Here is a 17,320-nt window from a genome sequence, read left to right on the forward strand (position 1 = left end):
AATAAATAAAATAATACATACCCTTCATAAACCTCGATCACATTTTTAAAAACAATCACTAATATTTATGGTAAATCCACTTTTTTAACAATCAATTTTTCTTGTGAGTATTTCATTATAAACTCAATGCTTTTAACAAACTTATTTACCGGTTTCACTGATTTATTATTAAAAAAAAACCGTTACACTACAGAATGAGTTTTCCGTTTCATCGACCGCCATTTTCTGTAAGATATTTTCATATAATTTATTACTAGTTGCTCTCGAGAAACGATCCCGCGACGCAATCATAAAGACAGCGGGTTTAGGAAAATCCACAAGAAATAATCCACAAAATGTAACCCAATTAAAATGAATTAAATACACTCCACAATAACAGGAGGAAAAAACATTTTTCCCTCGTTTATTACTAATGGGAGAAGAAATATCGTATATGATTTAGATGTTGCCGGTTTTACATAAAACTCTAAATATATAAATATGAATTTAATTTTTTACCAAAATAACCAGATTCTATTTGATACATATAGTTCCTGAAAATTTTATTTATTTCTACTAAAACTAAATCTTATATCAATGAATATTTTATTGTATTATAAATAATAAATACGAAAGTTTTTTTCACGAGAACCGGCAACACGAAATCTGTCATTACCAACTTAAAGATTGAAGTTTTAACTGTATATGAACTGAGAAAGTAATGAAATATTTGTGTTGTTTACTGTGTTATTATTCCAGTTAAAACTCAATCATGTATCAAAAAATGTTGTTTGGGTGTATAAAAATACCATAAATAATTTTCATGTTATCGAATTTATTTATCCGGTACGTTGGAGGTGCAGCCACCGACAACAAAGCTTTCAAATCATCTTCAAAAATGAAACCGTCAAACTAAGATATATTACAATACAAACGATAAATGAGTAGATAATTTAAAGCCGGGCTATAAATATTTCATTGTATTATAAATAATAAATACTAAAATGTTTATTTATTGAGAACCGGCAACATTGGTGTATTAAAAATTTATGTTTTAACTGTAGTATTATGAAGTGAGAAAGTAGTGTTATTTAATGTGTTATTATATCGATTAAAAAGCTACCAAATTTAAACATGGAATTGATTAACTTACGAAAAAAATTCAAGTAAGTATTTTTTGTATATTTGTTTATACTACATTATCTCGATACATATATCAAATTAATGAGTACGTTATCTTACATTGTCCTTCCGAGTGAAAAAATAATGAGGTAGAAAATTAAGTCACAATATTGTTAATATTCTGATGAATTATTAAGTGTTGCGTGTCGACCGCAATAGATTGTACTTGAAACAATTTATAACCTAGTTGTCAAACAAACAACAAATTATATTCAGAATAAGAAGTAAGCTTGATCGAAATAATCGTGGTTACAAATGGTGGTTCATTCATGATGGTTGTAAAGCACGATATGATTCTTTCAACACGTTGACTGCCACCAACATTTATTTTCTTTTTTAAAATTTATGTTTAAACTAGTAGATGATGAACAGAAGACCGTATTCCCTTGTGAAAATATGCAATTAAATCTGTGTTTTTTTCTGCGTGTATCTCACAAACAAGATAAAAATTCATGGAGCAAAAACTTTGAAAAACAGTCACTAGAAACTAAATTAAAAACGAACGAATGATAATTGTTTTTATGTTACAATTTATTAGATTGGCTACAACTATGTAATTAAATTTTTGTTTCCGTTTCAAACGAGTAAATTGAAATTGTAGATACAGCAAAAATAATTGGAAATGAATTTTATATTTTGCGGAATCAGGACATGTTAAATAAATCTAATATTTTATCTATCCGTATTGACCTCCGATTGATAGTTTTCATTTTTGTTGCTACGAGGAACGTCATAAAAATTCATATAACAAATTAATTAGAAATTTCAATTAACCTTTTTTGACTATTTATTTGTCTATGTACTCTTTTTAAAAATATATAGCCATATTTTTTTCATAAACTTGATGCCTTACAAATCTCAATGCTTCTCTAAACGTTCATATCCATCGAGATATCTCCACACTCTCTCTTTTACGGTTTTTCTAGAAATATTTCCACTTTTCATCGTTCACTTTCAACGCTAAAATTCATAAAAACCACTTGACCAAACGCTCGTAATGTATGTCGAAAAGGAAATTGTCGAGATAAGCACTGTATACAAGGATAAGGACGTCATTGTCCTATTCTAGTCCTTCTGACGACTGAACACAAAGATTGTTAACAAGAATACTTATAGATATAGATATTTATATTATACAACGTTAAAAATATTAATATTTATATTTACCTTAATTAAAAATAAATGTGTACGCCACTGTTTGTAAACAATATCAATTTGACTCCTAGTGGCATCTAGTGTCGAAAATGAAAACAATGGTAGTACCTCAACAATAATTCATGCGCAAATAATACAGTCTATAGTATATCTACTCCGTACGAGATGGCGTTCGTTGTTATCTCAACTTTCTATCTACCTTTACCATAGAGATATTACATATATCTCTATGACCTTGACATAATTTTTATTCCAGTAAATTTTTTTAGATTATATCAAATCGTGTGTGGTAGTTTCTATTTATTTGCATAACAAATCTATTTAAAAAATTTAATTTCCTACTCCGATGAGGTTGCATTTAACGGCATTTTGCATCATCATCAATAACCCGCCATTCGATTCCCAATTACGATAATAACATTCAACATGGCTGCACTCCTGATATCAAACTGTCATAAACAACGTACGGTGGTGTTTCATTACCACCAATTTAAAATATACCGGGTGTATCGATATACTATCAGCAATAATTTAGAAATGTTATATAATTTTATAAGCATAGATGCATAAAAGTTAAGATATACAAAAAGTCGTGCAGATCTCACTGTATTTTAAGTCTCGTTTAGAATTCTAAAGACATTCTTCCAAGGAATATGAGCTTATTTAGCAGTTATGTTTTACTCTTTTCTTCAGTTTTCGTTATTATTTCTCAACATTCCGTTATTCAGAAATCAACAGTCACATTCTTAATGCAAATTTGAAATTTCTACATTCTAAAATTTATTAATAACATCGAATGCAGTACAATATGAATACTTTATATATTGTAATGAACGCCATCTTTACTGTTAACTACGAACTAAAAAATATGCACTAGTATAGAGTTGGGAACTTCTACTTGAACTTATTCCGATTAAAAAATAACAGTTTTCTTTGGGGGGAGAAAAATTTAATTATGAACGATTTTTTCCTTATTTGCATACAATGTATATTGAATACATAGATACGTTTATATTTCTGATAATGTATTTGTTCTATTACCCGTCTATTTATCATTGATATTGATATAAATGGATATATATGTTTTGTGAATAATTCACAGATTATAATTCTCCATTATACGTGTTAAATTTGTTATTATCACAATCAACTAGCGTACGTGGAAAAGGGAATGAAGGTGGTCACTTTAAGTACAAAATTTGATTACACCAAGCGGTTAATTTTTATTTTAGAGATTTTCATTATATTGATATTAATATCTCGAATCTAATCCTAATTTTAAGTTTTCCATATTCATTTTATCATTTTTTTCTTTATTAAAATTATTAATTTGGTTATTTAGTTAATTTAGTATTTTCCGTGTCCATCTCTATATCGCGATAGACATTGTTAGAACGCTGTAGACAGAACTGACAGGGTTGCCAGTTCGTTTATAAAATACCTAAATTTTCATATATGTAGTATAAAAATCATTTCGACTTTGTTATTTATTGTAGGATAATATGTATATATATATATATATATATATATATATATATATATATATATATATATATATATATATTTGTTTAATATGAGTCATTATAAAATGTCCTGGAGGTAATCTATTTATCTCTCTTTATCTAACCCATGAATTCTCTGAGGAATTCAATTTTCCACTTGGGTTATTTCAATTAACTCGGCAGTAAGAAGCCAAATTACTAGATAACTATTAGTGGTAGTATATTTATTACCCCATTCTATTTTAGTCCTTATATTTTTCTGCATTAGGGACCATAGGGATCGGGACATACAACAGAATCAACTTAAAATAGACTTTAAACAAAAAATAATAAATCAATTTGAATTAAAAAAGAGATGGGGATACTGGGTCCAGTACGTTTTATCTAGTGAGTTAAAACTTGTATATGTATACAGTGGGCTTGGAAAGACACAACCAACTTTTTCAACGTAAAATTTTAACGACGGTTCTACAGTATATTTCAATTAGTTATCAAAGGAACGTTTTTTTTTTAATAAAATATAATGGGTCAACTAAAAGGTTGGTAACATTGATAAAAGATGTCTTAAATGATAAAAAATGGCGAAACCACAACTTCCGACAGGTCAAAGTCATTTTTTATATTCCTCTTTTATAAATAACCTCCGATGTTTCTTTATTATAGTGCCTCAGAAATAAAACGGAAATTTTTATATAAATATCATATTTATATATTTTTCCTCATTTTACAATAAATAACTTCCTAAATCGAGAATTTGTAATGAAATGTTTAAATTCGAGAGGTGGCAACATCGCGTCACTATATTCGCTTGTGTGTGTTTAGTGAATTGCCTACCGCGAATGTTTTCAAGTAATCAATGTATTAACTTGAAATTTCGTAAACTTTTTCTCACTTTTAATTACAATACACGATTCGATAAAAAAAATTGGTCAAACTCTTAATATCGCGTGAAGCAACATATGGAACGAACAGGGTCGGAGTTAGGTTAGGGCATTCGGGGTATCCACAATTTCAAATTAACCATAACCTACGTATAAAGAAGTTGTTTTTTTAAATGCTAGGAAAATTTACTTGGATTTTATGTATTGTGTAAAATAAATTGTTTTAATATATTATCACCAATATTATTGAATTAAAATCGTTTATAACAAAAATGCGGTTACAGTCGCGTGGTTAGGTCGTCGTCTTGCATTCAAACGGTCTCGGGCTCAAGTCTGACTATAAATTGCGTTACTTTGTTATCCTATAATATTGTTTTTAACTAAATTAACTCGTTTTTAGGAAATCTCTAACGAATTTTTGTAAAACAAATTATTTCTGTTGTTTGTGTTTTTAGCCCTATAAGGGTTCAAATGACATAGTTTTTACACTTATTTTGATACTTATGTATTCCGATTCTAATTAGTAGAGGTGGAATCCAGTGGAACGGTTCCTTTATAATAATTATTTCGTTTCAATAGAGAGGTATTAAAAGGTCTACAACATGAATCAACAAATATTTCCTGTTTATGAGTTAAATTATCGACTTAATGACTTTAGAATGAAACTGGTTGACTCTCCATTAAAATGACAAACGCGATAAACGAAAATCTTAATTAAAATTAACTTTTGAGACTTCTCCAACAAGAAGATTCCGAGCGAGATTTATAAACTTCAGTTACCTCGGATTCATATCTAATAAAGGATAAGGGAATAAAATTTATGGAAGGTCCTTGCCAATTAAGATTCATAAAACCACTGACGTCGTCTGGAGGGTTATCCAAAGATCATTTAATAAAAAACAATTTTTTTTATAAATAAAAATAGAAAAGATGTAGATACACCCTGTATATAATAACTAATCGATGAATAATTATTTATTTAGCGTAGTAAGTTCTAGTTTCAAACTATAACATATAGCGACCGTCCGTATACAGGGTGGGTTAAAAACTAAACTAACACATATTTTTTGTTTTCGAAATTTCATCGAGCGGTAATTTCTAAAGTTGAAAACTGATCTATTTTATTGAGATTCGTTCTAAAGTGAAGTCACATAATAAATTCGAAGATTCTTTCCACTAGATAAAACTTTTTCAAAGAAAAAAATATATATATTAGTCACAGTTTCCTTTAGAAAGAAAATTTCCATTCAAATATATTGAAATGTCATTTATCACTTCCGTCTCCGAGGATTACATCCAGGAATATAATATCTGAAGCATCAGTTGGTTATCCCGCTTTAAATCTGCTAGTGAAGTCACATGGGGAGGATCGGGGCTTTGGAATAGAGGGAACTTAATAGAGAAAAAAAATAAGCAATTGACACTGAAACTGTATTTTGAAAAAAAAACGTCCCAGGAAATGAAATTTGGTTTATTTAATCATTGATTCTTGCTAAAAAATACTATACAAGCTCAACAAAGGCTTCAAAAGTGTGATCTGGACTCTGCTTTATTGAAAACAACCATTTGTTGGATTTAAACGTGGTCGAACAGACATCGATGACGGTGAACGTTCTAATCAACCAATTGAGGTGGTTACTCCAGGAAACCACGTCCAAAGACACAAATAGTCAGTTGGGAAGGTTATAGATTCAGTATTTTGGGATACGCATGGAATATTGTTCATTCCACTGGTTGAATTGAACGAATTGCTTCCTAATCCACCTTATAGTCCAGATCTGGTCCCCAGTGACGATAAAATCGATTTTTTTGGTAAAAAAATGTGTTTTCCTCAGTTAACGACAAGAATTATTGAATGTTATGTCAAGGGAAACCTTTAGTTCTTTTGGTGTTTTTCAAATTTGATTTTACGTGCTCTATACCAAATAAAAAATCATCTTAATCCCAAAAAATCATCTCAAACAACAATGTAGAGGTGAATTTTGACCACAACGAATTTTTATCTTACAAATAAGGAAATGATCTATATTTGAGTTAACATCAATATTATCCGGAATAAATATGTAAAATTGAATCTTTCCTAAAACAGTTTGAGAGTCTCTGGTGTAATATCTAGTAAATATCATCTAATATATCCCACTTTGTATATATATATATATATATATATATATATATATATATCAAAATTTAATTACTTAGTAGAGAACCCTTTGAAGTCCGCAACTTGGATAGACACCAATGCCGATTATTGTTTTGTTTTTCTTATTTCATCGATATTATATTATGTTGCAGACTAATTTCCGTTTTAGAACTTGTTGTATGGAAATATATAGTTTTTAGTAGGGGTATAACTTCCGAAACAATCTCGAGTGTTAAATTTAAAAGTTAAAATAACGCAGAATTTCTTTGAATTGTTGAATGTTGAGAAGACATTAATATTTTCTCATTCAAATACATTTTTTTACTAATAAATAATTTTAATTCAATATCAAATAGTCGTTTATACAATTTTTTTTGGTGGAATATTTTCGGCTTAGTACTACGATGTATTATAAGTGACGTCACGTCGCCATATTTGATTTTATCGTTTCCAAATAAATCGTTATATAAAAGCTTATTTTAAAAGAAACTTGATCAAATAACGAAATAGAAATTTTTTAAATGTATTCTATACTAGGAAATGAATATACGTGAAACAAAACAATAATTTTGAAGTTTGCTATACGTTTATATAAAATAATTTGGTTCTATAAATTCTGTAAAACATTGTGTTATAACAATTTTGTTTTAAAATTATTTCTTGATGGAATTATGACATTGCAATTTGAATTGATTTAAAAGCTAGAATGAATTAATCATGATCAATGCGAATATCTCGTATTAAGTTAATACCCAGTGATAGACGCTGTATGGATGGCGGTTGTAGCACAAAATCTTAAACACCAATAGTCATAATTTGTTCGACAACGAACTATTGTTGCAATGTTGCCGCATTGTCTCGAAAAAATAGAAGTCTAGTATTTCAATGTTTAGAAAACTAACAAAGCTTTGTGATTATTTTTCAAACATATTGAGTATTTACTATAGAATGAAGAATTTATCTATTAAATTCGATAAATTATTATAATGATTCAATATTTTCTATACCTATTTATAGTATTAAGGGTAATAAGATAATAAGGGATAATAAGAATCATTGTATTCATATTAAACTCATGACGAGGCTACATTGTATACAGTTTTTTTGTTATACACAATAATATAAAGATCAAGTATTTTCTGTATCTAACCTAACTTCAGTCATACGACTTAAACTTAAAATCGGCAACGTTTCGGGCTGAGTTATATTATGTGACTGTGGTTATTTAACATCTTGTGGTAGTAGGAGTGTGAGTAGTTCATGTTTCAACCTATACTCGGCGATTATGGAAACAATTACACCAAATGTTAATGTTCAACTGATATAAATTATCATGGGCAAATAAAACGAACATAAATATTTGTTAGAATTATAGAATTTCATAAATTAATAATGTGAATTAATAAAAATAGTGACGTAAAAATTATACATGATAGTTTTTGTATCAAATAATGGATTAAAGTGTTTTTTTTTTAATTTTATAACTTAGTTGAAATTGAGGTAGGTGGTTAAAAACAAAGTTTGAACCAGCATCTGTTTTTTTTGGAGTCATTTTGTAAATAAACTTGATTACGATATGGATTTTTTTTGTTTTTGTCTAAAGTTGAAACCAAAAAACTTTGAAACAAAGGAAAACGGTTCACGATGATCTGAGGAACGTTGAATATAAGATTGCTCATTAAGATAACGTTAATTGAGGTTCCTGTTTCTAATAAAGTCTTCGGGAATTGTCTAAATATGAGAGGCTTCTAAGTAGAAGGATTAGAAACATAAACATCTTGACTTTTACGAGGATAATCCCAGAAGTACTTGGCCTAACAAAGAAAACTTTTCCCAACGATGTTCAATAAGTTCGATACGTTCGATAAGTTTCGCTTTTTTTCTATTCTAGGTACAAGTCAGTATCAACAAGTCGGAAAGCAATCAATTACCGGTGCCTGTTCGGTTGTCTGTCATGTTATTATTTGATTGATATTATTTGTAGAGGTAAAGTTCAATATTGATGATGTCGATTTACGATTTCGACGATGTCCGACTTATTTTCCGTGAACGCTTTTCCAACTGGATTTGTACCAGATGTTATTGACAACTTGTGAGGTTATATCAGTTAAAGAAAATATGTTTCAGTAAAAATTTCTATTCAATTTTGGAATATACGATTTATTACTTAAAAGGAGTATCTATTTTGAAATCAGTTCATTAACAACTCGCAAATTTTCGTATAAAAAATAATTTTTCTGTATCTGTAAACCATTGGTTTATATATACAGCGTGTCGCACTACGAGTTAAAACTATCTGTATATATGTCAAAATACTCATAGTAGAATCATGAAAATTTCTACGTTTCGGTTTTAAGGTACGATCTTTTTAACTAAAATATTTTCAAAGATGACTAACTTCCGGTTCTACCGGAAGTCGACTGTAACTTTGTTATTTTAAATAGAACACCCTATATACTAATACATTTTTGAATCTACGTAACATTTTAGTTTACTTTTGTCTAGAAACTTTTTTCGAAACATGCATATTTTTTGAGTTATTAATTTTTTTGTAAGAAAATTGACCCTTGCAGACCCTTATAAATTATTTTTTTACTAGGATACTCTTGAAGATATGAAAATGGTTTGTGTTCGATTGCTTTAAGCAAGGTTAAACGTATTTGAATCTATATTGAAAAATTTCTCATTATATACAGGATGTGTATAAAAAGTGATCAAAGTTTAACTTCATAAATATCAAATTCTTTATTTTTTCAAATAGAACCACCCGTTTTTTTTTCTATTTGAATGCATTCAGGAGTAAAAAATAAGGCAAATTCATGTTTACTTTCCTGTACCTAAACCTTACCGTTTTCTGTAAATTTTTAGAGATGTAGGTGGAGTCAAAATTTTATTTATTCGTTATTAAATTGAGAACGAGCCATTTTAGGTATAAGAAAGTATACATGAATTTACCTTATTTTTTACTCCTGAATGCATTAAAATAGAAAAAACCGGGTGGTTCTATTTAAAAAAATGAAGAAATTTGATATTTATGAAGTTAAACTTTGAATACTTTCTATACACACCACGTATAAAATGAGAAATTTTTGGACGTAGATTAAAATACGTTTAACCTTGCTAACAATAACCGAATAAAAACCATTTTCATATCGTTAAGGGTATCCTCGTAAAAAAATTATTGATAAGGGTCTGCAAAGGTCAAATTTTTAAAAAAAAAATTAATAACTCAAAAAGTATGCATTTTTCGAAAAAAGTTTTCAGACAAAAGTATACTAAAATGTTACGTAGAGTCAAAAATGTATTAGTATATAGGGTGTTCTATTTAAAATAACAAAGTTACAGTCGACTTCCGGTAGAACCGGAAGTTAGTCATCTTTGAAAATATTTTAGTTAAAAAGATCGTATCTTAAAACATTATTTTGCCATATACAGATAGTTTTATCTCGTTGTAGGACACCCTGTATAAGTATTTACAACTAAACGGAACTTTTTATTGTGAACATACCTCGTATATAAAGTTTCGTAGTCTGATTTTCTCTATTCTAAAATTTTCTTTTATTTTTATTATTAATATAAATCCATCCTGTATATAAAAAAAATCGATGGTAAGAGATTGATAAGCCTCCCCACGACTATCACCATGAAACTCTATACATAGACTATTGATGCTATGAGAAATCGATTTGTCATATCTATTTTAAGCGGAAACATCTACTTCCGGAAATACCGGAAGTGGCCATTATCCCAGGAAGGCCAACAGATATCGAATCATGGATAACTTTGTTCGATTGATCTCATCAAGATCTATCTGTGTATGAAATGTCATGATGATTGACGCATGCGCAGAAGAGTTACTGTGAGAAAAGTTTGCAAATGCATCATTTTTATCAAAAAACCTAACCTAACCTTACAAAAGCTACTAAATTTTCATTATATCTATTGATTTTTCGTGAATATCATTACCTCGAATTTTCTTTGCAATATTTGGCAGAAAATTATTTAGATGAAATTTAGAATCATCCTTGGGATGCATAGTTTAATAAAAGTAAAACGAACAACAGACGCAATTTCGATAAGTACGAGAATTAATCGGGAAAATTAATGAAACTCTAACGAAAATGAGACTAATTTTCATTTGAATTAATGGAGCAGAAAGAGGAGATACTGTCGAAATATATGAGATTCTAAATTGTTTTTTATATAAAGGAATACGATGACACGTTATCGATGCTTAAATTTTCCGAAATAAATACGAGGGTATCCTGAAAGTTACCGAATGCTTATGCATTTAACTCAAACGAGTTACGTAGCCTGAATATCGATATTTTTACTTTTGCAACCACTATTTATGAATGTTAGGGAGGATGAGTCGAAAAATGAAAATTTTTTTTTCGGAAACAATAAATTACGTCCCTAATTGAAAATATCTCAACCCCCAATTTCTCTAATAAATATTTCTGTCGTTTTTTCTTATACAAAAAACTTGTTTGTATCAAAATTGTGGTCATGGTTTATAACATGATGAAACTAGATTTTCGAAAAAAACTTTCATAATCCCTAATTGTAAATATATAATAATAATTTTCCTAAATTATCTGATAAATATCGTTGTTATTTTTTCTCATACAAAAAACTTGTGGTTATCAAAATTGTAGAGAATTTTACGTTCTATAACATGGTGAACGAAATTTCCAAAAAAAAAAAACGTTTTCAACCCCTTAATTGAAGATACCGTAACCACCAATCAATTTCCGTTACTCCCTGTCATTTTTACTCGTACAAACAACTTGTAGTTATCAAAATTGTAGAGAATTTTACGTTCTATAACATGTTGAATATAATTTCCAAAAAAAAAAAAAACGTTTTCAACCCCTTAATTGAAAATATCGTAACCACCAATCAATTTCCTTTACTCCCTGTCATTTTTGCTCGTACAAACAACTTGTAGTTATCAAAATTGTAGAGAATTTTACGTTCTATAACATGTTGAACATAATTTCCAAAGAAAAAAAAACGTTTTCAACCCCTTAATTGAAAATATCGTAACCACCAATCAATTTCCTTTACTCCCTGTCATTTTTGCTCGTACAAACAACTTGTAGTTATCAAAATTGTAGAGAATTTTACGTTCTATAACATGTTGAACATAATTTCCAAAAAAAAAAAAACGTTTTCAACCCCTTAATTGAAAATATCGTAACCACCAATCAATTTCCGTTACTCCCTGTCATTTTTGCTCGTACAAACAACTTGTAGTTATCAAAATTGTAGAGAATTTTACGTTCTATAACATGTTGAACATAATTTCCAAAGAAAAAAAAACGTTTTCAACCCCTTAATTGAAAATATCGTAACCACCAATCAATTTCCTTTACTCCCTGTCATTTTTGCTCGTACAAACAACTTGTAGTTATCAAAATTGTAGAGAATTTTACGTTCTATAACATGTTGAACATAATTTCCAAAGAAAAAAAAACGTTTTCAACCCCTTAATTGAAGATACCGTAACCACCAATCAATTTCCGTTACTCCCTGTCATTTTTGCTCGTACAAACAACTTGTAGTTATCAAAATTGTAGAGAATTTTACGTTCTATAACATGTTGAACATAATTTCCAAAGAAAAAAAAACGTTTTCAACCCCTTAATTGAAGATACCGTAACCACCAATCAATTTCCGTTACTCCCTGTCATTTTTGCTCGTACAAACAACTTGTAGTTATCAAAATTGTAGAGAATTTTACGTTCTATAACATGGTGAACATAATTTCCAAAGAAAAAAAACGTTTTCAACCCCTTAATTGAAGATATCGTAACCACCAATCATTTTCCGTTACTCCCTGTAATTTTTGCTCGTACAAACAACTTGTGGTTATCAAAATTGTAGAGAATTTTACGTTCTATAACATGTTGAACATAATTTCCAAAGAAAAAAAAACGTTTTCAACCCCTTAATTGAAGATATCGTAACCACCAATCATTTTCCGTTACTCCCTGTAATTTTTGCTCGTACAAACAACTTGTGGTTATCAAAATTGTAGAGAATTTTACGTTCTATAACATGTTGAACATAATTTCCAAAGAAAAAAAAACGTTTTCAACCCCTTAATTGAAGATATCGTAACCACCAATCATTTTCCGTTACTCCCTGTCATTTTTGCTCGTACAAACAACTTGTGGTTATCAAAATTGTAGAGAATTTTACGTTCTATAACATGGTGAACATAATTTCCAAAGAAAAAAAACGTTTTCAACCCCTTAATTGAAGATATCGTAACCACCAATCATTTTCCGTTACTCCCTGTCATTTTTGCTCGTACAAACAACTTGTGGTTATCAAAATTGTAGAGAATTTTACGTTCTATAACATGTTGAACATAATTTCCAAAAAAAAAAAACGTTTTCAACCCCTTAATTGAAAATATCGTAACCACCAATCAATTTCCTTTACTCCCTGTCATTTTTGCTCGTACAAACAACTTGTGGTTATCGAAATTGTAGAGAATTTTACGTTCTATAACATGTTGAACATAATTTCCAAAAAAAAAAAACGTTTTCAACCCCTTAATTGAAAATATCGTAACCACCAATCAATTTCCGTTACTCCCTGTCATTTTTGCTCGTACAAACAACTTGTAGTTATCAAAATTGTAGAGAATTTTACGTTCTATAACATGTTGAACATAATTTCCAAAGAAAAAAAAACGTTTTCAACCCCTTAATTGAAAATATCGTAACCACCAATCAATTTCCGTTACTCCCTGTCATTTAGGCTCGTACAAACAACTTGTAGTTATCAAAATTGTAGAGAATTTTACGTTCTATAACATGGTGAACGAAATTTCCAAAAAAAAAAAACGTTTTCAACCCCTTAATTGAAAATATCGTAACCACCAATCAATTTCCGTTACTCCCTGTCATTTTTGCTCGTACAAACAACTTGTAGTTATCAAAATTGTAGAGAATTTTACGTTCTATAACATGGTGAACATAATTTCCAAAGAAAAAAAACGTTTTCAACCCCTTAATTGAAGATATCGTACCACCAATCATTTTCCGTTACTCCCTGTAATTTTTGCTCGTACAAACAACTTGTGGTTATCAAAATTGTAGAGAATTTTACGTTCTATAACACGGTGGACGAAATTTCCAAATGAAAAAAACGTTTTCAACCCCTTAATTGAAAATATCGTAACCACCAATCAATTTCCGTTACTCCCTGTCATTTAGGCTCGTACAAACAACTTGTAAGCATCAAAATTGTAGAGAATTTTACGTTCTATAACATGGTGAACGAAATTTCCAAAAAAAAAAAACGTTTTCAACCACTTAATTGAAAATATCGTAACCACCAATCAATTTCCGTTACTCCCTGTCATTTTTGCTCGTACAAACAACTTGTAGTTATCAAAATTGTAGAGAATTTTACGTTCTATAACATGGTGAACATAATTTCCAAAGAAAAAAAACGTTTTCAACCCCTTAATTGAAGATATCGTAATCACCAATCATTTTCCGTTACTCCCTGTCATTTTTGCTCGTACAAACAACTTGTGGTTATCAAAATTGTAGAGAATTTTACGTTCTATAACATGGTGAACATAATTTCCAAAAAAAAGAACGTTTTCAACCCCTTAATTGAAAATATCGTAACCATCAATCAATTTCCGTTACTCCCTGTCATTTTTGCTCGTACAAACAACTTGTAGTTATCAAAATTGTAGAGAATTTTACGTTCTATAACACGGTGGACGAAATTTCCAAATGAAAAAAACGTTTTCAACCCCTTAATTGAAAATATCGTAACCACCAATCAATTTCCGTTACTCCCTGTCATTTTTGCTCGTACAAACAACTTGTGGTTATCAAAATTGTAGAGAATTTTACGTTCTATAACATGGTGAACATAATTTCCAAAGAAAAAAAAACGTTTTCAACCCCTTAATTGAAGATATCGTAACCACCAATCATTTTCCGTTACTCCCTGTAATTTTTGCTCGTACAAACAACTTGTGGTTATCAAAATTGTAGAGAATTTTACGTTCTATAACATGTTGAACATAATTTCCAAAGAAAAAAAAACGTTTTCAACCCCTTAATTGAAGATATCGTAACCACCAATCATTTTCCGTTACTCCCTGTCATTTTTGCTCGTACAAACAACTTGTGGTTATCAAAATTGTAGAGAATTTTACGTTCTATAACATGTTGAACATAATTTCCAAAGAAAAAAAAACGTTTTCAACCCCTTAATTGAAGATATCGTAACCACCAATCATTTTCCGTTACTCCCTGTCATTTTTGCTCGTACAAACAACTTGTGGTTATCAAAATTGTAGAGAATTTTACGTTCTATAACATGGTGAACATAATTTCCAAAGAAAAAAAACGTTTTCAACCCCTTAATTGAAGATATCGTAACCACCAATCATTTTCCGTTACTCCCTGTCATTTTTGCTCGTACAAACAACTTGTGGTTATCAAAATTGTAGAGAATTTTACGTTCTATAACATGTTGAACATAATTTCCAAAGAAAAAAAAACGTTTTCAACCCCTTAATTGAAGATATCGTAACCACCAATCATTTTCCGTTACTCCCTGTCATTTTTGCTCGTACAAACAACTTGTGGTTATCAAAATTGTAGAGAATTTTACGTTCTATAACATGGTGAACATAATTTCCAAAGAAAAAAAACGTTTTCAACCCCTTAATTGAAGATATCGTAACCACCAATCATTTTCCGTTACTCCCTGTCATTTTTGCTCGTACAAACAACTTGTGGTTATCAAAATTGTAGAGAATTTTACGTTCTATAACATGTTGAACATAATTTCCAAAAAAAAAAAACGTTTTCAACCCCTTAATTGAAAATATCGTAACCACCAATCAATTTCCTTTACTCCCTGTCATTTTTGCTCGTACAAACAACTTGTGGTTATCGAAATTGTAGAGAATTTTACGTTCTATAACATGTTGAACATAATTTCCAAAAAAAAAAAACGTTTTCAACCCCTTAATTGAAAATATCGTAACCACCAATCAATTTCCGTTACTCCCTGTCATTTTTGCTCGTACAAACAACTTGTAGTTATCAAAATTGTAGAGAATTTTACGTTCTATAACATGTTGAACATAATTTCCAAAGAAAAAAAAACGTTTTCAACCCCTTAATTGAAAATATCGTAACCACCAATCAATTTCCGTTACTCCCTGTCATTTAGGCTCGTACAAACAACTTGTAAGCATCAAAATTGTAGAGAATTTTACGTTCTATAACATGGTGAACGAAATTTCCAAAAAAAAAAAACGTTTTCAACCCCTTAATTGAAAATATCGTAACCACCAATCAATTTCCGTTACTCCCTGTCATTTTTGCTCGTACAAACAACTTGTAGTTATCAAAATTGTAGAGAATTTTACGTTCTATAACATGGTGAACATAATTTCCAAAGAAAAAAAACGTTTTCAACCCCTTAATTGAAGATATCGTAACCACCAATCAATTTCCGTTACTCCCTGTCATTTTTGCTCGTACAAACAACTTGTAGTTATCAAAATTGTAGAGAATTTTACGTTCTATAACATGGTGAACATAATTTCCAAAGAAAAAAAACGTTTTCAACCCCTTAATTGAAGATATCGTACCACCAATCATTTTCCGTTACTCCCTGTAATTTTTGCTCGTACAAACAACTTGTGGTTATCAAAATTGTAGAGAATTTTACGTTCTATAACATGGTGAACATAATTTCCAAAGAAAAAAAAACGTTTTCAACCCCTTAATTGAAGATATCGTAACCACCAATCATTTTCCGTTACTCCCTGTCATTTAGGCTCGTACAAACAACTTGTAAGCATCAAAATTGTAGAGAATTTTACGTTCTATAACATGGTGAACGAAATTTCCAAAAAAAAAAAACGTTTTCAACCACTTAATTGAAAATATCGTAACCACCAATCAATTTCCGTTACTCCCTGTCATTTAGGCTCGTACAAACAACTTGTAAGCATCAAAATTGTAGAGAATTTTACGTTCTATAACATGGTGAACGAAATTTCCAAAAAAAAAAAACGTTTTCAACCCCTTAATTGAAAATATCGTAACCACCAATCAATTTCCGTTACTCCCTGTCATTTTTGCTCGTACAAACAACTTGTAGTTATCAAAATTGTAGAGAATTTTACGTTCTATAACATGGTGAACATAATTTCCAAAGAAAAAAAACGTTTTCAACCCCTTAATTGAAGATATCGTAACCACCAATCAATTTCCGTTACTCCCTGTCATTTTTGCTCGTACAAACAACTTGTAGTTATCAAAATTGTAGAGAATTTTACGTTCTATAACATGGTGAACATAATTTCCAAAGAAAAAAAACGTTTTCAACCCCTTAATTGAAGATATCGTACCACCAATCATTTTCCGTTACTCCCTGTAATTTTTGCTCGTACAAACAACTTGTGGTTATCAAAATTG

At 29.6% G+C, this 17,320-nt stretch overlaps 1 protein-coding gene across 1 annotated transcript in view; it reads left to right on the forward strand.

Moving 5' to 3' along the window:
• The window catches only part of LOC130446216 (TWiK family of potassium channels protein 7-like), a 149,677-nt gene that overhangs the window by 76,982 nt on the left and 55,375 nt on the right, over positions 1-17,320 (forward strand). The window lies entirely within an intron of this gene.

Source organism: Diorhabda sublineata, chromosome 7 (genome assembly GCF_026230105.1).
Source record: "Diorhabda sublineata isolate icDioSubl1.1 chromosome 7, icDioSubl1.1, whole genome shotgun sequence".
Taxonomy (NCBI): Eukaryota; Metazoa; Arthropoda; class Insecta; order Coleoptera; family Chrysomelidae; genus Diorhabda; species Diorhabda sublineata.